This window comes from Podarcis cretensis, assembly GCF_951804945.1.
Source record: "Podarcis cretensis genome assembly, chromosome: 6".
NCBI lineage: Eukaryota > Metazoa > Chordata > Lepidosauria > Squamata > Lacertidae > Podarcis > Podarcis cretensis.
Window position 1 is genome coordinate 14,216,311 of NC_137175.1, and position 27,733 is coordinate 14,244,043.

Consider the following 27,733-nt stretch of genomic DNA (forward strand, 5'->3'; position numbering starts at 1 on the left):
TGGAATGTCCCTCTTTTCCTTAGGACACCCTTATGTTGAAGGGTATGGAGTTATGTGACCCCCAAGCCAAGGAGACAAGTAACTATACAACCTATGGAAGGCATCTGAAGGCAGCTCTGTATAGGGAAGTTTTTTAATGTTTAATTATGTTTTTATATATGCTGGAAGCTGACCAGAGTGACTGGGGCAACCCAGTCAGATGAGCAAGGTATAAATGTTGTTTTTGTCGTTATGGAATAAGATGTCCCCATATTCATCAGATAAATGTTGGAGCTAGCTGTCTGCTAGTGTTACTCCTTTCTCTAGTCCAGTAACATGTCTGAGTGGTCACAACAAATGGAAATAATGCATTTGTTACTTTCTCCAATCGTCTGAGGTGGGTTGGAGAACTCTTGGGTCAGGGTTTAACATACAAAGACTTTACTGGTACAGCTTTTAAGCAATGCTCCTGAAAGGCCTATGTGAAACGATCCTGGGCTTGCAAAGATGAGGGGAAATTACGTGGGCTTTGGATACCCACACATTTTTCCAGGGATGATTATTAGACTGTTCAAATACTGAGGAGATCCCAAGGATTGGCCAAAACCAAATCATGCCATTAGTATCTGCTAATTAGGGATGTATTTCCTATAAAACTGAAAGCATAAGAAATGGAATGAGAATTGCATTTGTGTGATGATATTATACTTCCTGGTTACCTAGAGAATCTGAAAAAAAAGAGAGAGAGACATAGGTAAGATGATACCTCAAGTGTAAGACGTAAGGAGAGGAGCCTGTGAGGCAAATTGGAGATTTCACGAGAGAGCAAAATTTACAGCAAGGTCCAGAGGCCTGCAATTTGCTATATCCAAACTTAAATTGATAGCATTATATATATACGTATATATATAAAAGTACTGTGGTTACTTTTTTATACACCTTATAATAAACTACACCGTAATGTAATGGCCAAACAATGACCTTTTGTTTTTATGGAGAGGGTTTTGTTTGTTTTTGTTTGCACGGCCCCATTTTAAGTGTTTGACAGTTGTCGCTCCAGCACATGTCAGAGATGGGGTTCTCTTGAGAAAGAAATCACAGGCAGTGTACCATTTGTGGGTGGGGGCTGGCTCCCCCTGTGTGGAAGATAAAGAACTCTTAAATCCTCACAAAGTAATTTGAAGGAAAAGTAATGCTGTCAAATATTTGCCTATGCCTTGCCTCTGTTTCTAACCCTGCATTGTTATCGCAAAGTTTTCCAGATATAACTCTCTCTTGAATAGCCCTTGCTGTATTCAAGATTCTCTTATCCAGCGTTTTGCCACACCTCTTACAAGCCAGCCTTCTCTGTAATCAATAGGTACAAGAGAAACAGGCACTTATATAATGCGCGAAGGGGTAGGAAAAACAACTTTGCAAAAACTGTTCTCTCCGGAGACTTTTTTCTTGTGTTGCAGCCATCTTCAGCTTCTTGCAGAAATTTTAAGATTATTTGGATTTCTCTTCCTGTTGTCTTCTCTGATTATGATTTCTTTTGAGTTAATTAAGCACCAACAAAAAAAAGCACTTAAAAAAAGAAAGAAAAAAGAATGTTCCTGCTTCTACAGAGAACACAAAACAAGCCAGCTCCAAGAGCTAAAAATAGACTGTTCCATTCGGAATGCAAACTATTCAGTCTTCAAAACTATTTATACAGTGCGAATTAATTGCAGATGGTCAATTCGTATAGCAAGGTCCCTGCAACCGATACAAAAATGCTACTACCTTCCGATTGGAAGCAGGTAAAAAATGCATTAGGTAGGGGGATGTAATAAGGGATAATATGTAGCTTGTTTTTAAGGCTTTGTGGGAGGAAAATGCAGTTTGCAAAATAACCATTTGCTTTGGCTCACTCTCAAAAGTTTTAAAAGATGTACGTTCTTTTTTTTTACCCTGCGCTGAGTTGCCGCTGAGTTCATAGAGAAAGCAGTGAGATATGCCGTATTTGGTGTAAATAATCCAGGCAGTTTAGATCATCTGGATAATTGTTTTTGAACTGAGCTTTCAAACAGCTTTTAGAAATATTTGTTACCAGCTCCGCACGTTAATTTAAAAGTATTTTTAAAATGAGGTTTCCGTCTTTATATATAAATACTGATATTAAGCAAATCTGTTAAATGTCCCTTTGATCTAAATTGCACCCTTTCTGGTTAGTGTTCAGCTCAAACGAGCAATAAACCAGGAGATAACAAAATGCAGGATAATCACAGAAACGAGGCAAGTTTTGTGAGGGTTGAGCCAGCCGGTAGACAACTTTCTGCAAGAGATCAGCTCCTCTGCAGGATTCTAAGCTTCACATTCAGCTTTGTAAGTGACTTTCAGTTGTCAAGTCATGACAACACCTCACAAATGGGGCGGAAAAGAAGAAATATGGAAATCAGTAGGGGGCTCCTTCCTGTTACTGTTCTGAACATAGCGTTTAGAGTTAATGCAGATATTTAAGGAATCCAACAGAGAGAGCAATACAGGTTAAGGTGCATGTCAGCATTCTAGTGAAATCAACAGGATTTAAGCTTGCAGGAAATGCTTTAGATTCCACCAGGGCAATTTGCAGGCCAGGGGGGGGGGCTGCTAACTCTACCTTGACCACCCTGTATTGACACTGCTGCAAATAGTGGGAGGACGTGTGGTAGCTTTTTGCCTCATCAGGCTCCCATCAGGAACCAATACAGGCCCGTACCCTAGTCTGAGAAACTCCTCCGTTACTGCAGAGTGCCAGAGAGTCCAGCTTATAGCTGTAGACCTGCGAGTCTGTCCCCAGCAGCCCGCCCTCACAAAAAACTTGTTCACACATTACGCTGAACATAAGTGCAAACCATCTGCATTTGTACAAGGGCTGGTGCGAAAGAGTATACACTTATTGATTTGTACAGCTTACTGATTTTGGCCATCTGTCGTGGATGCTTTAGCTGACATGCCTGCATTCCAGGGGGTTGGACTAGATGACCCTTGGGTCCCTTCCCGCTGTGTGGTTTTGTGATTCTATAACTATTGTGTACGCAGGTACACTATCTGTACACTCACTGAACATTACATATGAAGAACTGTACATGTTTACAGCTCAACTATTTGTAAATACAAATTGTGTACTCACTGAAGGTACGGGAATGTGTGAATAGCCCTAAAGTCACATTGACTTCAGTGGAAATACCTAACCGTTTCCAGATTGCATGCATTTACGTATTAGCAGTGGTTTTTTTCTGGGGGGACGCAGGGGTACACATACCCCTAAACATTTTGTGAATCTAAGTTTGGCCTCATTTAGGGACGGTGTTTCAATATGAGTGGGAAAATGAGAGTATGCTTAAACTTTTTTTTTTTTTTTTTGCAGAACAAGCACTGTGTATTAGTTTCATAATCCATGTGGCTTGAGCTTTAAAATAATAGCCAGATCACGGAAAGTAGCTTCAACATACACCTTATTTAAAGTTATACCTTTCCCCATAAATAACAGTTGCTGTGTTGTGCTCAAGAAGAAACTGGCTATTACTCCCAGTCTCACAATAGTTCAGTTCTGGTTCTTTTGTTTTTCTGATTTTATCAAGTGTTCCAGGCATTTTCTTGCTGTGTGACTTGGATAAAAAAGTATTGTCTGTCTGGGAATGTAAAAATCTAATAACCAATTGCAAGTTTAAGAACACTAAAAATGAAATGGAGAGTCTCGTCACCCTCCTTGCTTGCTACCAGTTATTCCTTCGCCCTTCCTCTTTGAATACATTCATTATTTCTATTGCTGTTTATTTCAAAACGATGTAAACAACGGGGTGGTGGTAGAAACAGCACATCACCGGGATAAACAAATTTCTAAACTGAATCGAGTCCAGATTAGTCCACAGCATATTTTAGCGGTATCAAAGCCTGTTCTCTGCTGGAAAACAATGCAGTTGTTTCCAGGGAGCCCAAAGAATGCCAAGGAAAAGAAACCGAACCTGCAAGTCCCCCGCCTCAAATCCTACTGTGTATCTCCTTTGTGGCTGCATAATTATTACATTCTCCCGTTGTTCTTTCGCAGCTTCCTTGAGGAATGCTGTGCTAAGTGTTCAGACAGGAGGGAGGAAGGTGGCGGCAGAGAGAAGGGATTTTGCCAACGAGATTGCAGAGAGACATTGCGAGAAGGCACTTGGACAGCCTTTGATAAGCATGCTGATATCACAGTAATAAACATTAATGGGGGGGGGGGTGCTTAGGGGTGTTAAGCACATCATGCCTTTGGAATGCTTCCCAAAGCAGCTGCCCACATTGGAAAGTGTTTATTAGACCCTCGGTTTATGCATCCTCATAATAGTTCCCATTCTTTCAGCTGGTTAGGAGGCATTCCTGCCACAGCAACAATAATAAGTATACGTACGGCACCCCAGTTTCCTTCCAGTTCACCTTATTTCAATTAAGAAATGCAGCTCCCAAGGTCACCAGACTTTCCCACCCCATAAGAAGAATATTTGTCAGTTTTGTAGAAGATGAAGTTGGAACAGAATTGGAAGTTGGAACTGTGTGGAATTGTTACACGCCCAAAAATTATTCCCCAAAATATCCTCCTCAAGTGAAAATATGATCGAGATAATAATAATAATAATAATAATAATAATAATTTATTTATACCCCACCCATCTGGCTGAGCCTCCCCAGCCACTCTGGGCGGCTTCCATAGAAACCAAAAATACACTAAAATATCACACATTAAAAACTTCCCTGAACAGGGCTGCCTTAAGATGTCTTCTGAATGTCAGGTAGTTTTTTATCGCTTTGACATCTGCTAGAAGGGTGCAAGTAGATAAATAGGGACCACTTACCAGCGGGAAGGTAAACGGCGTTTCCGTGTGCGGCTCTGGCTCTGGCTCTGGCCAGAGCAGCGATGTCACGCTGGCCACGTGACCCGGAAGTGTCTCCGGACAGCGCTGGCCCCTGGCCTCTTAAGTGAGATGGGCGCACAACCCCAGAGTCTGTCAAGACTGGCCCGTACGGGCAGGGGTACCTTTACCTTTACCTTTAGAAGGGTGTTCCACAGGGCGGGCGCCACTACCGAGAAGGCCCTCTGCCTGGTTCCCTGTAGCTTTGCTTCTCGCAATGAGGGAACCGCCAGAAGGCACTCGGCGCTGGACCTCAGCGTCCGGGCAGAACGATGGGGGTGGAGACGCTCCTTCAGGTATATTGGACCAAGGCCATTTAGGGCTTTAAAGGTCAGCACCAACACTTTGAATTGTGCTCGGAAACATACTGGGAGCCAATGTAGGTCTTTCAAGACCGGTGTTATATGGTCTCGGCGGCCGCCCCCAGACACCAGTCTAGCTGCCATATTCTGGATTAGTTGTAGTTTCCGAGTCACCTTCAAAGGTAGCCCCACGTAGAGCGCATTGCAGTAGTCCAAGTGGGAGATAACTAGAGCATGCACCACTCTGGCAAGACAGTCCGCAGGCAGATAGGGTCTCAGCCTACGTACCAGATGGAGCTGGTAAACAGCTGCCCTGGACACAGATTTGACCTGCGCCTCCATGGACAGCTGTGAGTCCAAAATGACTCCCAGTCTGTGCACCTGGTCCTTCAGGGGCACAGTTACCCCATTCAGGACCAGGGAATCCTCCACACCTGCCCGCCTCCTGTCCCCCCAAAACAGTACTTCTGTCTTGTCAGGATTCAACCTCAATCTGTTAGCCGCCATCCATCCTCCAACCGCCTCCAGACACTCCAGAGATTTAATTCGCAAGCATTTTGATCCAGCAGCAAAGCCTTTGGTGTAGTGCTTGTAATAATAATAATAACAACAACAACAACAACAACAACAACGGTCCATTTTTCCTCCCAAAGGAGTCAAGTGCAGCAATATTGTACTACATCCTGACATATTAGCCCTTGGTTGGAGATTTATTATTATTATTATTATTTTCAAGCTATTTTTTCCCTTTTAAAGCACATGTGATAAGGTAACAGCGTAATAATTAGGGCAGTCAGCTGATTAAGATGGAAATCCTACACATTCTACTTTGAAGAAAACCCCACATTATTCAATGGGGCTTACTCTCTAGTAAATATGTTCAGGACTGCAACCATAGCTGATTAATCACCTTTCCCTTTTAAACAGTTGATTAACTGACCGAAGTTAAATAAAATGGCGTTATCGCCAAAACACTAATAAGAGGTGTCTGCTTCAGAACATAATTGTGCCCTTATCTTTCAGCCTCACCAATTCAAATTTGACTTTCTCCATTAAAACTGCTGCCCACAATTAATCAACCTCAGCTTGTGGCCCAAGTAGCAACAACTATCACTCTTTCTAATTTGTATGGAACTTTGCAGCAAAAGCGGGGAAGGAAGGGGGAAAAGGCCTGTGGAGTTTTCAATCTCAGGATTGGCAAGGCTGGCAATCAAGTCTGCCATTGTAGAGCAGTTAGTGACCAGAAGGCAATATAGTCATAGATCTGAGTGATTTGCAGTAGATCAGCAAGGATTCTGACTCCTAATTATTTTAACAACAGCAGCATGGAAAAAAGGCTCTCCTTTCTCCCTTCCACATCAGGCTGCTGAGACAAATAAAGCTTAGCCCGGCCAGGACTGGATTTGTGTGTGGCAAGACTGCGAGCTAGGTTCCTGCGCGCTTCATTTATTTATCTTACTTGCAGTTTTATCTACTGCTTCAAAATCAAAAGTGACCGAAGCGGCGTGCAATAAAATAAAACCATTATCCTGGAGCAGCCTTCAGCCTGCCTTCTGGCAGCCAAAAATCAGTAACAGTCCAGTTTTGCTCCACCTTTCCCTTTCAACACATGCTTATTATGGAGGGAGCACCTGTCAAGTGATATGGCTGCAGCCCATATTCAGTGTACACCTGGACTCTCTTTTTGTCTCCCACCAATAAGTTGCTTGTTGTTCTTGCAGCTTTCTCACATTTGTAAGGAAGGGGGACCAGAAGCTCAACTCTGGGCCTAGAACTCCGACCTGTCCTCCTCCTGGGAATCATCGCCGTATCTGGTCGCAGTGGCGGCGCCAGCATTGCCCCCCCATCCGTTAGCACCTCGTACGACAGAGGGCCAGTGACCCTGGTGACTGTGGCGGGTACCCATGCTGGGCCTGCCCCAAAATTCTTTGCGTACGCTGGGTCCTGAGGAGGAATGAAAGTCCCCTCAAAGTATCTGCTTTATATACATTATTTACACAATGGGTCCCACGTGATTGGCTAATTCCAGGATTCTCCTGTAGGCCAATCAGGTTGTGGATTCACTTCCATCTGGAGCTGGATTGGGTGGCTCCTGCAGACTAATCATACTGCTGCATTGTTCTAGGACCAATCAGACTGCTGCATTTTGGATCCTATTGTTCTAGGACCAATCAGACTGCTGCATTGTGAATCCTATTCAACTCAGTACATAACAAGCTCTGTGCAATGTTGGCATCAGAACCTGCCGCCCTCAGGCAGCTTCTGGGACCCAGCACATCCCACCACAGATGGCAGTCCTGGGGCCCCAACACAGGCATGCAAGTCAATATTTTATGAATATCCTCCATCTCTTTCTTTCCTCCTCTGTATAAGAGCTTTATCAAAGAAAATAAAGAGTATCAGAGCAAAGTAGATTGGCCAACCTTTTTTTCTTTGGCCCTGCACTTTCTGCAGGCACAAAGGGGAAAGTTTCACTTGCTGAGCTCATTGCTGTTGAAGACGCAGGAGCAGGGTCAAAACAGAAGTTCGCAACTTTAGACCAGCTTCATATATTTTTTTTAATTTACTTATCAGCCAGCGGCAGTATACTGATATCAGTGAAAAACCAAGTTAATCCAAGGGCAGCATTCAACAGAAAGAATGGAAAAGCATCTCAGCACTTATGAACCTTTGGAATACATGCTGGGCCAGTACTAAGAGATCAGACATGATCTGTGTTCTTTGCAATGAGAGGAGGGAGAAAAAAGAGTTTGCCCAGGCCCTCAGCTTGTATATAAAGTCTCACAGAGCATTTGAGGTGTGCACCTGTTAGAATCCACTAATCAAGTACAAAACTCTTCTAAGGGGAAGTTCACTATCCTGTTGCAATGATCAAAATCTTCCTTCCTTTACTAAGCACCCATTAGAGAAATGGCAACTCCAACCGCTTGTTTAAGCAGAGAGCGGAAAGGTAGCATTGCAGGGATTAAGGAGGGAGAAAATGGTCGTCTGAAATGGCTCTGTAAACTCTGGTTAGCGTCCACCACAGCTAGCCTTATAGAATCATGCAAGAGTTGGAAGGGGACCCCTGAGGGTCATCAAGTCCAACCCCCCAGCATTGCAATAATCTCCACTAAAGCATCCATGACAGATGGCCATCCAACCTCTGCTTAAAAACCTCCAAGGAAGGAGAGTCCACAACCTCCTGAGGGAGGCCTTTCCACTATCAAACAGCTCTTGCTGTCAGAAAGTCATTCCAGATGTTTAGCTGGACATCTTTAGTGCACATATGATGCTGGTGATTAAAGGCAGCAAGAGAAGAGGTAGGGAACCAGCCCAGAGGGCAAAGGCTCCTGATTCTGAAGCCATAGTTTGCAGACTTCAAAAGCAGTATACAAATGCATGGTATTGTTGCATGCCTTTTGTGGCGATCACACAGGGTCTACGTTTAACGGTCTATTGATCCCTGTGCCACCACGTCCCCACTGCCACCAACCTGTTACTCTCTGGCAAAACACTGAGTCCAGACAGTTGTTAAAAGTGAACCAAAAAAACCACAACCAAGTTTATTTTACAAACATTAACAAGTTTATGGTTTCTCAGATAATATTCCTGTCAGGATCTTAACTTTAGTTTCTTTACTGGCCTATACCTTCCTAATACCTTCTGACTTACTATCTCAACTGTTTGACTGACACCTCTTAACAAATTCTCTCCCTCTCTAACACCAGACTAGCCTAGCCCACAGACTTATCTTCTTCTTCTAACTCCAGACTGTCTTCTCAACCACCCTAACTCTAACTCTCCCCCCCCCAAAAAAAACCTCTGTGCTTAAAACCTTAAAGGTAAAGGGACCCCTGACCATTAGGTCCAGTCGTGGCCGACTCTGGGGTTGCAGCGCTCATCTCGCTTTATTGGCCGAGGGAGCCGGCATACAGCTTCTGGGTCATGTGGCCAGCATGACTAAGATGCTTCTGGTGAACCAGAGCAGAGCACGGAAACGGCGTTTACCTTCCCGCCGGAGCAGTACCTATTTATCTTTGACGTGCTTTCAAACTGCTAGGATGGCAGGAGCAGGGACCGAGCAACGGGAGCTCACCCTGTCGCGGGGATTCGAACCGCCAACCTTCTGATCAGCAAGTCCTAGGCTATGTGGTTTAACCCACAGCACCACCCACGTCCCTGGCTTAAAACCTTATACACAGTTAACTCCGCCCCTTGGGTTCCCATTGGTTAGTCATTTTACAATTAGTTAACCCTTTCCTTACGAACCCAGTATGATGTCACACACCTAGGAGGGCAAATGTCACACTCCCCAATCTCCAAGTGGCACAAGATTCCAGGGGTTCCTGGCACTTACCCAGGGTTTGGTTTCCTTGGAGTGACGGACAGCGCAGACTGTGGAATCTTTATGATATATGGCTTATTTACACATATACTCAACCTGAGCCTAGGATGGAGGGGCTCACAGCATTAACACCTCCAAAGAGTCTTGTTTCTCCCATAGCTACAGCCTTGTATTCCAACAGAAATTAGGCATGGCTCTGTCTCCCAGCTGCCCAGCCTGCAGCCTTGCTTCTACCTTCTAGCTGCTCCCTCTGGCCTTTGTCTTGTTAACTACCAGCGAGTTGAGGGAGGGGGACCTACCCATCTTTCATCTGGCACAGAGCCACTTCCTTTGTGACCTTAATGGCCCCTACTTAGAGGGCTATAACCTCACTGGGAAGTTAGCCTGGCTATTCCAGGGATTGAATCCATGCTGAATCCAGGAATTAGAAGGGGGCTCAAGCATACAGTTTACCCCTTCGACCACCAAAAAAAAACCTCATAACACTAGGGTTTTTTTATTGTATTATTATTGGATTATAATTGCAGCTGCCACAGACCTACCGGAAAATCAGAGTTTTGTGTTACCATATTTCATATTTACCAGCGTCTGCAGACAAAGGAATTTTGCCATATACAAAACATAGCATTGGGCTCTGCCCTTGGAAAAGGACAAAACCAAAACAGCTGGGAAGAGACAGCCTGGGCAATGTTGAAAGGGCACTGCACGGCCAGAGGGAGGGCAGGGAGAGGAAAGGAAGGGAATACAAGAAAGCATTGAAGGTACCAAAGGTGAAGACATCCCAGGAGACTCTGGTAACTAGACTCCGAAAGGTCCTTGAGTTTACCTGAACTCTGCAACTCGGGAGTTCACCTGCCAGGACTCATAAACATTATGGCAGTGATAAGGCCGAGTTGGTAGCGTGCCAGCAGGACCCAGGTTCAAGTCTAGAAGCTGGCGAGAGGTTTCTAATGCTGACTCTGCAACACAATGCACAGGGCTTTAGTCTCAAAGAAGAACAGGTAACGTGTTTTTATGAGTCCACAATGAAAACTCCACCCCTGCTTTGTTTAAGCGCAGGGGTGCCCAAACTTTTTAAAAAGAGGGCCAGATTTACAATTTTACCCCAAACTTGTTGTTGCTGAGCTTTTTGAGGGATTCCCCCCAAAATGGGTAAATAGGTACTGCTCCAGCGGGAAGGTAAATGGCATTTCCGTGCGCTGCTCTGGTTCACCAGAAGCGGCTTAGTCATGCTGGCCACATGACCCAGAAGCTGTACGTTGGCTCCCTCGGCTAGTAAAGCGAGATGAGCACCGCAACCCCAGAGTCGGTCATGACTGGACCTAATGCTCAGGGGTCCCTTTACCTTTACTCCAGGACACATACTGCCACAGGAGGCAGATTAAATCGTTTTAGGCCCCCAAAATGGACTTTGGACATGCCTGGCTTAAGGAGTGAGCCACTGGTCTGCGTTTCTGAAAGTCATAAAAGTATCACTTGATGAAAGCAATACCAGCTCCTTCTAACCTAACCCAAACTCATAGAATCATGGAATCGTAGAGTTTGAAGGGACCACGATGGTCATCTAGTCTAACCCCCTGCCATGCAGGAATCTTTCGCCCAATGTGGGGCTCATAGGCGCCGACTCCATGGGGCCTGAGGGGGCCCGAGCCCCCTCAAAAATTCGTTTGGGGGGGCTCTGCCCCCCCAATAATTTAAGATAATTATTACCATAAATTTCGCTCTATAACACGCAGATTTTTTCTCCTAAAAAGTAAGGGGAAATGTCTGTGCGTGTTATTGAGCGAATGTGTGGTCCCTGGAGTTGACTCGCAGGAGCGCAGGGGCAAAAATAGGCAAAAATCAGGCAAAAATAAGATCGGGCGGAGGGAAGGCGGAAGCTGCTGCTTTCCTGCATTCTGCCTTAGGGTCTTACTGCCCACCCGCTTCTGTTGCTGCGTTTGCTCAAACTCAACAAAGAGCAGGGAATCCCCTGCCCTCCTGGCAAGCAGAGGGTTATGGAAAGGATCGAGTCCTTCCTTCTAATTCTTTCCTAGTCACACTGCGTGCAGGCTCCAGCCCACCACCTTCTCCTCTCCGTGCTCTAGGGGCTCGCAGGCAGCTGAAAAACACGCATTCTTAGCCAGCTGCTTCTCCGCACACCCCTCTTGTGCTTCTTGTCCCTTCTGTGTTTTTCCTTCCCTCCCCATTTAAAACGTGGTGACAAAGCACGGATCCACATGGATCCTCAGGATTTTTGCATTGGGTCACCCCAAATTCACCATCAGATCACATTGCATGTCCATGGCTACAGTCTGTACCAAAAAAATCACGCACCCACTGTTGCCTGGGGCTGCAATGGTGCAAAAACATGGTTACAAAGCATGGATCCACAGGATCTTTGCACTGGGTCACCCCAAATTCACCATCAGATAACATAGCATGTCCATGGCTACAGCCTGCACCAAAAAAATCACGCACCCACTGTGGCCTGGGGCCACAATGGTGCAAAAACGTGGTTACAAAGCACGGATCCACATGGATCCTCAGGATCTTTGCATTGTGTCACCCCAAATTCACCATCAGATCACATAGCATGTCCATGGCTACATCTTGCACCAAAAAAATCACGCACCCACTGTTGCCTAGGGTCACAGTGGTGCAAAAACGTGGTTACAAAGCATGGATCCACATGGATCCTCAGGATTTTTGCATTGGGCTACTCCAAACTCACTGTCAGATATTAAAAATCTTTATAAAATAGAGAATTAAATACATACAGAATGTTAAATTTTCAGTTTCGAAATATTAGTACTAGTTTAGTACTGTATTTCTATATTACTATAGTACTGTATTAGTTATTTTCAAACACTTAAATATTTTTAGGGTGTAAGACCCAATTAAAGCCCGTTATTTACATACAGTATTACAGTATTTACATACAGTATTAGGCATACTGTATTAACTTTATTAACTGTATTAAAGCATTAACTTTGAGATATTATTTTTATTTAATGAACCCTCAGCCTTATTCAAAGTAAGCTTAAATTAGTTATTTCACTTATTAAAAGGTAAAGGTAAAGGTACCCCTGCCCGTACGGGCCAGTCTTGACAGACTCTGGGGTTGTGCGCCCATCTCACTTAAGAGGCCAGGGGCCAGCGCTGTCCGGAGACACTTCCGGGTCACGTGGCCAGCGTGACATCGCTGCTCTGGCGAGCCAGAGCCGCACACGGAAACGCCGTTTACCTTCCCGCTGGTAAGCGGTCCCTATTTATCTACTTGCAACCGGAGGTGCTTTCGAACTGCTAGGTTGGCAGGCGCTGGGACCGAGCAGCGGGAGCGCACCCCGCCGCAGGGATTCGAACCGCCGACCTTTCGATCGGCAAGCCCTAGGCGCTGAGGCTTTAACCCACAGCGCCACCTGCGTCCCATTTCACTTATTAATCAAAGTGCTATTACTGTGCGACAGCAATATTTTATGTTTTATTCTTTTAATGATAGTTTAGGATTTATTTAAATATCATTTCAGTCTTTTCAGAGCTATATATTCACTGCTCTGTAATAGTCTATAAGCATAATTGTTACTGTAAATTAAATTAGCTTTTTACGAAAATACCGTGCGTGTTTATGTTTTGTTTCTTTTTTCAAAGCCAAAAAGTGTTTCAGGCTTGTTGAGTTTCCCGGAGTGTGGAGTTATAGAGAGTCGAGTTTTCGGGGTTCTAATGTTGATCATATGACTCTAAAATACTTTAAAAAAACTTTAAAACTCACTAATTTTCATCTAAAATTTAGAAAACTTCCCAGGGCAGGACCCCGGTATGGCCCCCCCCAATATTTTTTATAAGTCGGCGCCCCTGGTGGGGCTCGAACCCACAACCCTGAGACTAAGAGCCTCATGCTCTACCGACTGAGCTTTTGCTTATGTTTCGCCATAGGATGTGACATATGCTCGTAGTAGTAGTACAGCAAAAAGGGAAATTTACTGTTTGGAGGGGCATGTAAAGCAATAGTGTTCCAGCACAAACATGCAACCGTTACTCATTCATTATTACCTTCATTGCTATTAGTATTATTTATTGCATTTATATGGCTGCCCATAAATAAAATGCTTCTCGCAGCTTAAAAAGCAAAGGCATTTAGAAAAGCTTTAAGAATATAGACTTACCAGCTTTAAATAAAAGGGAGAGCCTTACAAAGTTCACACAGAAGCATAATATTGCTTACTTTAACTCGCCTGTGGAAACAACTCAGGGGCTATTAAGAAGAAAAAGGATAACAACAAGAAGATTGAAAGATGGGACTGGTGAACACTAAAAGCAGCAGAAAGATGAGATGATTGGACCCTACTGAACTCGAAGCATGGGAAGCCCCAACAAAAATTTATAATTTGGCAAAATGTTTCGACTTTATGATATGTATTGGTATACAGTGGTGCCCCGCAAGACGAATGCCTCGCAAGACGAAAAACCCGCTAGACGAAAGGGTTTTCCGTTTTTCGAGGCGCTTCGCAAGACGAATTTCCCTATGGGCTTGCGAGTCTTGCGAGTTTTTTCCCTCCCCCCCCTTTTTCTAAGCCGCTAAGCTGCTAATAGCCGCTTAGCCGCTAAGCCGCTAATAGCGCTAATCCACTAATCCGCGAATAGGGATGCTTCGCTAGACGAAGAGACTGGCGGAACGGATTATTTTCGTCTTGCGAGGCACCACTGTAGTTTGGAATGGTTAATATGATATGATTGGATTGTTAAATGGAAAGCTTAATAAAAATTATTAAAAATAATAATAGAAAAGCTTTGAGAATATAAGAGAGTAGCTAGTCATTGGCCTCATCCAGTAGGCTCCTCTTATGTTTTTTGGGTAGACCTACGCCATACCTTTAAAGCACATCCAATGTACATTTAAAGCACAGAAATACTAGGAGCTGTAGTTTCCATCCTTACAGAGCTACAATTCCCAGCACTCTTAACAAACGACAGTCTCCAGGATGCTTTGAGGATCTCTGATCCTGTGATTTAATTTACATCTGGGCTTTATCTGTATGGTGTGGATCTGCCCTAAGGCTACTGGATCCAACTTTTACTCAGATCTCTTGTAAAAAGTGAAATGTGCATTCAAAAGCTTTCTCTCTTTCTGTCTCTCTGCAAGTGAAGGGGAGAGAAATGACCAGAGAGGGTGGTGCCCATGGCCTTTGCTTATAAATCCAAATGTGCCCCTGGCATAAAAAGGTATCAGAAACTAGGAGATCTCCCTAAGCATCGCTTACGCGCAGGCAAAAATGGGAGGGGAGATGTTACATTGCAGAGGCACACTAGAAAAGCTTTCGTTCCAGTTGTTTGTTGGGAATTTTAATTTATATAAGCCACCCCATGAGGCCTACATTCTAAGAGGCAACCTAAAAAAACCCTCTTTATAAATAGATACTTTCCAGTATGGAGATAAACATGAGAACAAAATGAAGCTAATTTATTTCTGTATTTATTATTATTACAGTATTATTATTATTATTATTACTAGTGATTGGTTTGTGTTTTTTGTTCTTGTTTTTAGATTGTGTATTGTATTTTGTGCTTTTGTATTGTATTTTTTTGTTGTGAACCGCCTTGAGATCTGCGGATGAAAGGCGGCATACAAATTTAATAGATAGATAAATATTGTTATTACTTATTAAATTTGTATACTGCCTTTCATCTGAAGATCCTAGGCCAGCTGACAACAGAACTTAATTCGTTCTGGAGGTCCGTTCTTAACCTGAAACTGTTCTTAACCTGAAGCACCACTTTAGCTAATGGGGCCTGCTGCTGCCGCTGAGCCACCGGAGCACGATTTCTGTTCTCATCCTGAAGCAAAGTTCTTAACCTGAGGTAATATTTCTGGGTTAGCGGAGTCTGTAACCTGAAGCGTATGTAACCTGAAGCGTATGTAACCCGAGGTACCACTGTAATAAAGTTCCCAAATGAAGATCTGAGGGAATTTTACAAAGAGGGTTGTCAACACAGCCGTCTTAAGTCCAGCACACGAAACCTGGAACTGATGAGACACTTTCATTTTTAGTGCAGCTGTTATCAGCCTTGGACAAAGTGCAAGAAGGAATTTCAGCCCCCTAGAAAAATACACAAATGCTCAATTGCAAAAAAAGCAGCTTGTTGCATTTCCCCATTCCAAACTCGCCACTGAAGGGACTGCCGCTCTGTTCAAATTACCAACGTGCAGAAAGCACAGAAGCCCGTGTGAGTAAATGTTTCAACAAGCTGGGAAAGTGCTGTTGAGCGCACTACTCACGTTGTGAAATTGATGCAAGTTTGTTACAAGTGTGGGCAAAATTATAGCAACTCCTGTAAGACATGTGTAGACAGACACGCACACCAACTCCACTTGCAGATGCTCAAACCATCCTTTTAAAACACATGCCTGGAGAGGCAACTATCAAATGCAAGGGTACTCAACATGGCGCCCTCCAGATACTGCAAGACCACAGCTGCCATAATTTCTGAGCTTTGGCCATAATGGCTAATGGTGTTGGCAGCTGTGGTACAAAATATCTGGAGGGCAGCACGTTGGGGAGGCAACAAATCCCTTCTTTGTGAGGCAGAAGGTCCCATGTGCTCTGTCATCCCACCCCAAAGCTGCAAGTCAGGCTCTGTTCCCAAAATGCAGGGGAGTCGTCCCCCCCCCCCCCCCCAGGTCCAGGAGACTCCAGGACACATGGCCAATTAACTGCCTCAAACTTTCCTCAAAGGAGATTGTGTCTTTTGAGCCTGACATTTTACGGGATTATTTTAAAAGCCAAAAAATAGTTTTGTTTGCTTTTCAGACCAAAAGCTGAAGAGAAGGAATTAAAAAAGAATGAAGGAACAGAAAAGGCAGGTCTATTAATAGAGAGTTGGCTGCATCTGTAACTCTGAAACCATGACCTGCCATCGCTCCCTAAAAGAGTCAATATTTTGCAAAATATGAATATTGTTAAATGCTCAGCATTGACATTTCCTGGTCTCTGCTAATTCTCCTTCACTGTATACTTTGAACTTCCTTACTAGAATTTTCCCCAGCACCTTGCTCTTCCTCCTAGAGTTTCTATGACAGTAGCTGCTGCACTATCTCCAAATCAGATGCCCACCCCTTGATTCATTCCCCAACCCCAGACCTTTCATCTACAATGAGAGAGCCAGTGTGGTGTAATGGTTAAGAGCGGTAGACACGTAATCTGGGGAACCGGGTTCGCATCTCCGCTCCTCCACATGCAGCTGCTGGGTGACCTTGGGCCAGTCACACTTCTTTGAAGTCTCTCAGCCCCACTCACCTCACAGAGTGTTTGTTGTGGGGGAGGAAGGGAAAGGAGAATGTTAGCCGCTTTGAGACTCCTTAGAGGGAGTGAAAGGCGGGATATCAAATCCAAACTCCTCTTCTTCTTCTTCTTCTTCTTCTTCTTCTTCTTCTTCTTCTTCTTCTTCTTCAATGTTCCACCCTTTCCCCAGCTTACAAGAAAGCTGTAAGTTCACAGTTGTGATCCATATTCTCCCCAAAGCATCACACAATTATGTATAGACATGGACTTTCTATATGGGGCCCCTACAGATTATGTCTTTTTTATTGTGCATTCATGATGATTTGTGCACACGATGGTGTCGGAACAGTTACACACAATGCTGCTTTCAATAGTTTGCAGCTGCAGAAGTGGATGTAATATTTTGCTTCCAATCGGCAAATGTCCTGTAGCTTCCTGCTGAAACCCTGTAACTTATTATATTGCAGATGTTGCAGGGGTTGCCTGTTTGTTGTCCCATTTACGCTGGGCTATGGTTGAGGTGGCGCTGTGGAAGGGACGCAGGTGGCGCTGTGGGTTAAAGCCTCAGCGCCTAGGGCTTGCCAATCGAAAGGTCGGAGGTTCGAATCCCTGCGGCGGGGTGCGCTCCCGCTGCTCGGTCCCAGCGCCTGCCAACCTAGCAGTTCGAAAGCACCTCCGGGTGCAAGTAGATAAATAGGGACCGCTTACCAGCGGGAAGGTAAACGGCGTTTCCGTGTGCGGCTCTGGCTCTGGCCAGAGCAGCGATGTCACGCTGGCCACGTGACCCGGAAGTGTCTCCGGACAGCGCTGGCCCCTGGCCTCTTAAGTGAGATGGGCGCACAACCCCAGAGTCTGTCAAGACTGGCCCGTACGGGCAGGGGTACCTTTACCTTTACTTTATGGTTGAGGTGGGGACTGTAGTGTAGGTGGGTTCCCACAAGGCAAGACATAGTGATAACAGCAAAAGCCTTTATTGAACTAACAGAACTGGACAACAGGGGCAAAGCAACTGCTTGTATACATTTCTGAAGGCCTGGGCCACTCGCACTCCCAACATGATTGGCTCTCTAAACTATCAGGCTGCGAATCATAACTCAGAGTTTAAGGGCCAATGGCAGAGGCCCAAATCCTGAAATGTTCTGTGATTGGATATCATGTATTGAATCAGAACACAGGGGCTCAGAATCCTTAGTCCAGACTCAAGCTCAGGCACTGAATACATAACAGGGACCATCTGGCTCACACGCTTACCTATGCTTCCAGAGAAACTTACCAACGGCATCAGTAATGGCAGAGAAGTTTCTCTGAAAGACAGTTTACACGTCCAGTGCAGATTTCCTTTCAAACAGGGATGGGGAGCCTGTAGTCCTTCGCAGGACTCCATCCCCCCAGCTAGCATGGTGAACCAAGGATGGAAATTTTAGACCAATGACATCTGGAGGGCCACACGTTCCTCATTGCTGCCTTACAATGTGTAGCTGCAGGAACATGTTGGGCTTGTGGGCCACTCTGGTCAGGGAGAGGCCCAACACGCCTCAACAATGTCCACTGTAGAACATGTACCAGAATCCTTTGCAGCAAACCAGGCATCCGTGTTGGGTGTCTTTCAGTAGATGAGCTGATGTGGAAAGAAATAGGAGTATAGCATCTAGATCAAGGGAAGTAATAGTGGCACTGTATTCTGCTCTGGTCAGACCTCACCTGGAGTACTGTGTCCAGTTCTGGGCACCACAGTTCAAGAAGGACACTGACAAACTGGAACGTGTCCAGAGGAGGGCAACCAAAATGGTCAAAGGCCTGGAAACGATGCCTTATGAGGAACGGCTAAGGGAGCTGGGCATGTTTAGCCTGGAGAAGAGGAGTGATGGGTGATATGATAGCCATGTTCAAATATATAAAAGGATGTCACATAGAGGAGGGAGAAAGGTTGTTTTCTGCTGCTCCAGAGAAGCAGACACGGAGCAATGGTTCCAAACTACAAGAAAGAAGATTCCAGCTAAACATTAGGAAGAACTTCCTGACAGTAAGAGCTGTTTGACAGTGGAATTTGCTGCCAAGGAGTGTGGTGGAGTCTCCTTCTTTGGAGGTCTTTAAGCAGAGGCTTGACAACCATATGTCAGGAGTGCTCTGATGGTGTTTCCTGCTTGGCAGGGGGTTGGACTCGATGGCCCTTGTGGTCTCTTCCAACTCTATGATTCTATGATTACCCTAAAAGGTAGAATGGCTGAAAAGACCTGACAGGGTATGTTGGGTCTGTACCAGGGGACTTGGGTTCTACAAACCCACCCTCACTCATGAATTGCAGCGGGCCAGTCACTATTTCTCAGCCTGACCCAACTCACAAGGTTGTTAAAAGCACCAAAAGATTGGGGGGGGGCATACATATTTTGGAGAGGAAAGATGGGATATGAACTGGAGAAATAAATAGGAGCCAGGGAACATGCGACACAGCATCAATACAAAAGAACCAAGGGACATAACAAAACAGGAGGCTGAGAGTTCAAGCTGGACTAGAGGTAGAAAGTGAGCCATGCTTTTTTTGAAAACTTTGGTCTGAAGTGAAGAACTCTCCCATTCTCTACTCCTGGGCTACTCAGCCAGCCTTCCATCAAAGAACTGTTTTTACTGCAACCCCAAATCAATGCATAAACACCAGGATAGCCACTAACAGCACCACAAGGTACTTCTGAACACTTCTGGCTCAGAAGCCGTGCAGGCGCCAGGCAGGCCAACGACAGCAAACCGAGCGTATTAAATTCTTTCAGGAGAGGCAGCCTCAGTACTGTTTCACTGAGCTCGCTCGATACATCCTGATTTTCTGACAGAGGGATGTGTTATTCACAAGGCTGTCAGGCTCGCCCCAGCTTGGCCTGACATAAACCACACGGAAGACAATGCCTGGCTCCGCTGGGGGTGACTCTGGGGGTGCTGATCCAGCCGAGAACATCACGACCAAGAACCAGGAGTGACTAAGGTACCTGAGCCTGGGTCTCTTGCATGGGGCCAAGGGATGGGTGAATCTGTCCATGTCAGTTTCTCTTCCTTTTTTTTAAAGTTCTCCCCATTTTCACACCGGTTTGCAATTAAAGAAAAGAAGTCGTCCTTATGAAAATGAATCAGCATTTTGGTGTGAATTTCTCCTAACACACACATTTTGGTATGCAATTTCCCCAATACAGGCAGCTTGTTTTGCACAGCAATTTCCCCTACTCTAATTCAGTTTTGTATGCTGTTTCCACCAGCATGTATATTTTCTGCACATTTCCCCATACTCTATGCACTTTTGTGCAAACTGCTGTGCTGGAGAACCCCACTGCAAAATTCAGAGAAGTGTGGATTTTGAAGGATGGTCCTGTTTTGGTCTTCGTACTGTTTCAAAAAGTGCAAATTAGGCAGGTTTGCCTTTAAATGCAAAACGAATTGTATTTCTCCCCATTGTTAACCTTAAGGATTTTTTTATTTTTTTAATAACACCTTTTGTACTGGTTCATTGAGCACACTGTAAATTTTATCTTGTATTTTTATGTCATGACCTGTTCTGAGATCTACGGATGGAGGGCGGTATACAAATTTAATAAATAATGGAATAGTAATAAATTCCACTGCTGTTGGGTCCCTTGCTATCAGCCATCTTAATTTTCCCAGAAGTAAATATCTGTCCTAGGCCTGTGCCCTAAAGGTTCCTCCAGATTATCCATTTATTCAGCATTCACTAGCACAAAACTTGCACAGTGTTCGGGCTATGTCCAGTCTTTATTGAGAATTCATTCGACCCACACTTGCCAGTAGATTTCCCCATCACTTTCCTAACAGCAAAAATCTCATTCTTTTAAGTGGGTTTGTTGTGCTAGCGGGACAGAGTGCCTATAACTGTCCAATCCTGAATTTCAATGCACCCTTGAACCGTTCCCACAAAATAGGGCCCCAAGAAAACCTAGCAGAACCCCTGCCCAGAATGACATGCAGAAAGAAGATATAGAAATATTAGGAAATATGACAGCAAAAACATTATCAGTAGGTTTGAGTGGTGAATACTGTTATGGGCTTTCCTATCAGCAGAGGCAGATTTAGGGCAGCATGACTGGATCTGCTTCACTGGGCACTGAGCCTAGGGGGTGCTGCAGGATTGAGCAGAACAGAAGGGTAGGGGGCACCAAATTTTGACCTTGCCTTGCACGGGGGCACTGCTGAAATTTGAAAGACCAAAGTAGACTGCCCTTCCCCTCTTTTCCATGGTTCACTTTAGTTTTCCTTTTGCATATTCAAAAACCCCAAACCCTCTTTAAGTTGACCCTATATCACATTTCATTTTAATTCGCTTTCCCGCTTCTATTATTCAAATGTGGCTCATGTTTACCGTAATTCTTCATATATTCCACAAATTTTCCACATTCTCTCTTAAATCTTTCTTTCTTTTGGTCTCAAATTCTATTTGTTAATTTGGCCATTTCCGCATATGCCATCAATTCTATCTGCCACTCCTCTTTCGTCGGTACTACTCCTTCCTTCCATTTCTGTGCATATAAAATCCGGGCCACTGTGGCTGCGTACATAAATAAGTTCCTTTGAAAAACCAAAGTCTGCCCCTGCTATTGGATTTCTAGAGGCTGGACTGTCTGAGGGAGAGGCCCTAACACAATTCCTGACCAGGGTCTTGAACTTGACAAAATAGTGTTAATAGCTGTTAATATTCAGGTGAAGTGTCTCCACGGGAGCATTTTGGATATGATAAGAATGCAGAACTGACACGTGCCTCCTCTTTACTGACCTCCACTTCAACCAGCTCCCTGTTGCCGTTGTAGAAATAATTTACAGAATCTCCCACTGGAAGGAGGGATGCACAGTGAAGATTTCAAATAAGGCACAACTAGGTGCAGATAAGCACAAGTGATATATCACAGTACACTGTGTTTCCTCACCCTCCTTGGTGGGTTCATGAAAAGTATTAGGTAGGAAATACTTCTGTGCATACATTTTCCTTCAGTCATTCAAGCCAGGAAGAATGATAAGCTACAGTTTTAAAATACAGTGCACCAGAGCGATTCTAGACCACGCTAATACAATTTCATATTCTTTGGCCTAAAACACACATAAGTACAACAAGAGCAAAAGTTTATTCCCTGCAACTTACGGTTAATGGTTGCACATTTTGTTCCATAAAAGCAGATTGAGACTGTAAGGGAGTATAGCATATTCTAAAACTCAACACACATTCAAAAAACCAGTTAAATAAATAAATAAACCATGGGGATATATTTGCACTACTTGCAACCCAAAACTCTTTGGGATCCATTTCAAACTTCTTTTTCGAATTGTCTCCAGTACCTCTCAGGAAATTCTTTGGTGCTTTACATACACACACACTAAAGATTTAAATTGAGTAGAACTATATTTAAAAGGGACTCGTGAAATTGAAAACATTCAGGTCCCGTTATCTGAAATTCGGGGCAGATGTAAACCAAGATGTTCACAGTTCAGTCTGACACTACGGCTTTAATAACCAGCGCACTGTGCCAAAACACTCGTTCTACTGATTTTGAGATCAATGTTACTCATGGAATAAAATAAACATCCATGCCAAATGACAAAAAAATAACTGCTCTGTTTTATTGTTATTTCCACTGATTCAGTAGGTTTAAGGAGAAAAATGTAAAGTGCTTTTCTTTTCAGTTTGCCAAAGCATGGAGAGTTTTTAACAGGCACAAGCCAACACCGAGAATATATGCACAACTTTCCTTATCCTTCTTTACAAAGAAGAAGAATTATCTCCCTTCTCAGCCTTCAACGATTCTAATTTTCCGACGTCTCTCATTAAGCCAGTGTTTCCAAAACTTGTTTGATATGGAGAAGACACAGACTTGCCTTTATTGTTGCTGGCAGTAAGGAGCACTGGACAGGAGAGAGGGCTGTTCAATTTATCTGCCCACCCCACTCCCAGTTGCCTTGCCAGGCAGGATGGATCGGAGCTGATTCTTGAGGAGGAGAGTGGAAACAGCTGCAGATAAGTGACTTGAATCCCAGCCCACATACTCCAATAAGAGCACCACTGCAATGTAGTGGGTTTTACTCGTGTCCTGATGACACCTTGCTCCAAAACTCCTAATGGCCACTCCCAATGTCTTCATACATAGCAATGTGGCACAAGAACAGAGAGGCACTCATCCAATGCTGTCTTCTGGAACTGTCCCTGGAAATATCACTGGAACCACTGCAGAACAGTGCCCCCGAAACCCATCTCCCGTAGATGGTCCTGGAGGATGCAATGGTCAATGATATTGAAAGCTGATGAGATATCTAGTAAGAGCAACAGGTTACCCTCCCTCTCTTCACTCTCAGGACAGAGGTCATCCATCAGGGTGACCAAGGCAGATTCTGTCTTGAATCTGGGTCTGAATCCAGTTTAGGATGGGTCCTGGTAATCAGTTTCCTCCAGGAACACCTGGTGCTGCTCTGCCACAACTAGCTCAAGTTTGTGGCCCCCAAAAGGGGTGACAGGTGGTGGTGGGCTTTTTCCAGCAGTGGTTGAGCTTCAGTGGTTGAGCTTCAAGGGAGCCAGTATCACCCACTCACGCAATGATGTGTTCACGTCCTGAATACACTCAGCCATGCCCCACGGCTAGCTTTAATCAGCCACAAAAGGCAAGGGTCCAAAGTGCACATGGTTGAGCGCATACTCACAAGCAACTGTCAATGCCAGCAAGTTGCAAAAATGGAAACTGTTCCAACAAAACATTTATTTATTTATTTATTTATTTATTTATTTATTTATTTATTTTTATTATTTCAATTTATATGCTATCTTTCATCAAAAGATCTCAGGGAGGTGTACAGTGGTACCTCAGGTTACATATGCTTCAGGTTACAGACTCTGCTAACCCAGAAATAGTGCTTCAGGTTAAGAACTTTGCTTCAGGATGAGAACAGAAATCGTGCTCCGGCGGCACAGCAGCAGCGGGAGGCCCCATTAGCTAAAGTGGTGCTTCAGGTTAAGAACAGTTTCAGGTTAAGTACAGACCTCCGGAACGAATTAAGTACTTAACCCGAGGTACCACTGTACAACATTAGAAACACATTACAAAACATCAATGATAAAAACATAATAATAAAAACATAGTATACTGACAGACAGCCTAATGGTAAAATAATCATAATAAAAACAGTCCTCTCCCCAACATTTTCACAGGCCATAGATTATTTAATAGCCAAAGGCCTGGATAAAGAGGAATGTTTTTGCCTGGCATCTAAAGACATGTAATGATGGTCCCAGGTGAGTCTCTCTGGGGACAGCATTCTGCAATCGGGGAGCCCGTTCCCTTGGAGGCACATAGAGAAGCATTGGAAACCTCAGTTGGGACTACCTCAATCACGGCATCTAGTTAGTTATGGAGGTAAACAATTTTATTCTCCAAGTGTCCAGCAAGCAACTCACAGAGGGTCTCTGAGGTGTCCTGAAGAGCTTGGTTGGCCTATTTCTCGAGGATGAAATGGAAGCAGCAAAGTCAGCCTTCTTTGCTGCTCTCACCATCCCACAGTAGGCATCGTTATGTGTTCTAGCATGTGTTTGGTCATCTTTGAGGTGGGACTTCTGCCAGCTGTGCTCTAGCCTTCGTCTGGCTTATTTCACTGCATGCAGCTTCCCATGATATAAGGCAGCTGAATGTGCTCAACAGTGTTGGAGAGGGTGCTCAGGAGCAATCATATCTATAACCCTCCACATCTCATTGCTCCATAGTGAGATGAGTACCTTGGCAAGATTATCAGTTCTCTCCACCAGAAAATCCCTCCGAGCATTCAGGAATCAATTGGAGTCCATAAGTCTCTGGGGGCAGGTCATCCTAATGCCCTCCCCCCTTGCAGGTGAGACCATTAGCCTAGACTTCACCAGGAAGTAGTTTGACAATGACAAAAGGGTCATAGACACACCCATTATTTGCTGACCATATACCTCTTTACCAGGAGCAAGGACCAAATCAGTGATATGTCCTGCATTATGGATTGGCTCAGTTACCACTTGACATAGCTCCATGGTTGTCGTGGAGGCCACAGAACCCCTAGCCAGACCAGTGAGAGCAGTCTCAGCATGAATATTTAAATCCCCCAAGACAATAGTCCTAAGGTTCTTCAACAACATGCCAGAGACGGCCTCCACCAGCTTGGTCAGGGAGGTTACCTGGGCAGCAGGGTGCTTGATAGACCAGCAGCATCTCCAGTTTGCCTCTTTGGCACAACATCAGGTTAACGTCCTCAAGGCCAGCCCCAAAATATTAAAGTATCCTGGTGAACATATATCACGGACCGCAGTAACACATAGAACATGGCCCTCCAGTCTGTGCTGATGCTGCAGAAAAGTACCTGATTTGAAAAAGCTGGGAAAGAGCCACACACCCTGGTCTTGGTGATAGATCAGCTCCCTCTTCCACTATCAAATTGTGGGTGAGCAAGGTCTTTTTATGAACTGAACTGACATTCAGTAACGTAACAGTCAGACTGGTATTTGAGCAACCAGGAACCAGCAGCTCCAAGGATGGAGAAAGGGGAACCATGTGGAAGAACACAATATCTTAGGATGGAATCATCTCTCCATAGGGCCACAACCTTTTCCACCCCATCAAGCATTGAGATAGAAGAGGTACTTCCATCCCTATCTAACCCCGCATTTCCCAGACACATGAAGACACAAACACTCTCACAAAGCCAGATATTCGGTACCGGTAGGTCTTCTACCAAATAATGCCAAGAAACTGGAAGGCACCTAGTGCACGTCAATATTGGGGTTAACCCACCCCTAGTTCTCACCAGAGACAATAGGGATGATGGGAGTTGTAGTCCAACAACACCTGGAGGGTGAGATAGGGGAAGGCTGGGATGCCACATCAGAAGGAAAACTGTTATTTGGGGAACAAGTTGCGGTTATCCTACAATAAAAAAATAAACAAACTGAGAGAGACCATGATATATGGACCTCAGGCAGAGGAGAGCTGAAAAGAAGAGAGCCTGGATTTCGCTTTACAATCAGGCTTGCTTTCAACCCCTTTTGCATTTTGTTCCACAATGTTTTCCAACTAATCTCCACAACCGTAAAAAAGGATAGAAATTTAATGGGTGTCTGAAATGAAAATTGGCATTTTCAGGATTCCGGATTTCAGATTTCTGTGCACTTCCCACTGTTGTAGCAACCTTGGTATTTTCCTTCTTTAAATATGGCTTTTGTTTTGTTTTGAACCTTGCAGACAACTTCTTTCTTTAAAAAAGAAGAAGAAGACGATGACGAAGAAGAAGAAAACTGGCCTGGTTCTCACAGCGATGCTTATTGTTCGATGAACTCAACAACATCAAGCGTTGACTTTTATGTATGAAGAGGCCAGCAGCCGAAGAAAGTGTGGTGTTATCTTTCCTCAATCTTGCTCGAAACCTCAACCCAAACCACAAAGAAAATGGTGTTCTGCCCAGGGCTTCATTTCATTCCAGCATACAGCCCAGTATTGACCTGTTGTCTATACTTCAATGCAGTCCTGAAATATTTGAAGAAAAATGCCTCTGAGCATTTGCAGAAGGAATTTCCCTCCCTACTGAGCAACTTCCTCACACCCTCAGGAATAAAAACAGCCCTTACATAATCAAAGTATGAAGTTAAAAAAATGGCAACAGCCCTGCTTGGTTGGTCTAAACCATTAGGGAACTTCTAAGAAGCCATCCATGGCAAATAGCCACTGACAGATCTCTCCTCTGTTAACTGGTCCACAAGACAAGAATAAATGAATTTTAAAAAGCATAAGGCGAAAGGAAAATGGCAGGGGCAACAGCTTATTCTAATGCTAACTTCAGGAAAGCCCGTAGTTCAGTGGTAGAGCGTGTGGTCTCTATGCAAAAGGTCCCAGGTCCCAGTCTCCAGTGTATCCTGGTAGGGCAAGGAAGGACTGCCTGAAATCCTTGCGAATTCCTGCCAGTCTGTGTTGGGAATACTGAGCCCAAACCAGCTTGCTGGAATGAAGCAGCTTCTTTCTCTTCCTTACCATACACCTACTGAAGTGATAATGCCAACACTCTGGGTAGCATCTCTCTTACTTACATTTATCAGTGGAATGAGCTACTGAAGAATCACAAGTAGGACTTCCATACCACCACCCAGACAAAGGGCTGCACCCAGAGAGCAGCCTTATTCAGGTGTTCTACTTCTGTGTTTAATATAAACACATTTATCGGAAGAGTGAGGCTGCGAGCATTAGCTGTGCCTGAACCATGTCTCGGTCTCACTCCATAAGTTGAAGAAGTGTTAGAAATTAGCCAGGTGCCAGGAGCATTTTGTGGGTCGAGCTGCAACCACATGGAGATCTCTGGGTGCCCAGTTGGCAACTAGGGGGAAGCAAAATGCCACTTTAGAGAGAGGATCTGAAATATTTCCGTTGAAGTTTGAATTAGTTTTATTCTGGATTGTTTTATGTAATGTTTTGATGTGTTGTGATTTGCTTTGAGATTTGTTCTGCTTTAATTCACGGCTGGATTAACAGACATACGTGTGTCATCCAAGATGCTGAACAAAAGCAATGACCGAAGTAACAAACTATCCGTGCTCCTTAATAAAGAAAAAATAATGAGCAAGCAGTTTTCATATAAAACTGGTGGATGTCTTAGCTGAGAGAGGGAGAGAGAAGGTCTTTTTCTGTTTGTTCTTTGCACAGTTTTCTCCTCAGCACATTTTACAATTGTGGGGCACTATAAGTAGATTCAATATACATGTCATAGAAAAGATGTTGCAAAATGAAATCCAGAACCTCACATAGAATTCCCCAAGGATAGGTGAGTATGGAAGGGGAAGAATGTCTAATTCTTTGGAAACCTGTAATTTGCCCTGACTCACAGGCTGCAACATTCTTCACACTTACTTGGGAGTAAGGCTCACTGGACAAAATGAGTCTTACTGCCGAGTAAACATCTACAGGATTGGGCTGAATAACAAATATATTTTTAAGACAATGACTC

General features: G+C 44.3%; 1 protein-coding gene and 1 long non-coding RNA gene across 3 annotated transcripts in view; one reads left to right on the forward strand and one right to left on the reverse strand.

Moving 5' to 3' along the window:
* The window catches only part of GNAS (GNAS complex locus), a 179,131-nt gene that overhangs the window by 119,794 nt on the left and 31,604 nt on the right, over window positions 1-27,733 (reverse strand). The window lies entirely within an intron of this gene.
* On the forward strand, window positions 1,607-26,152 carry LOC307218095. Its single transcript, XR_013839763.1, has 2 exons — window positions 1,607-1,760; window positions 25,984-26,152. It is a non-coding gene; the product is annotated as an uncharacterized lncRNA (long non-coding RNA).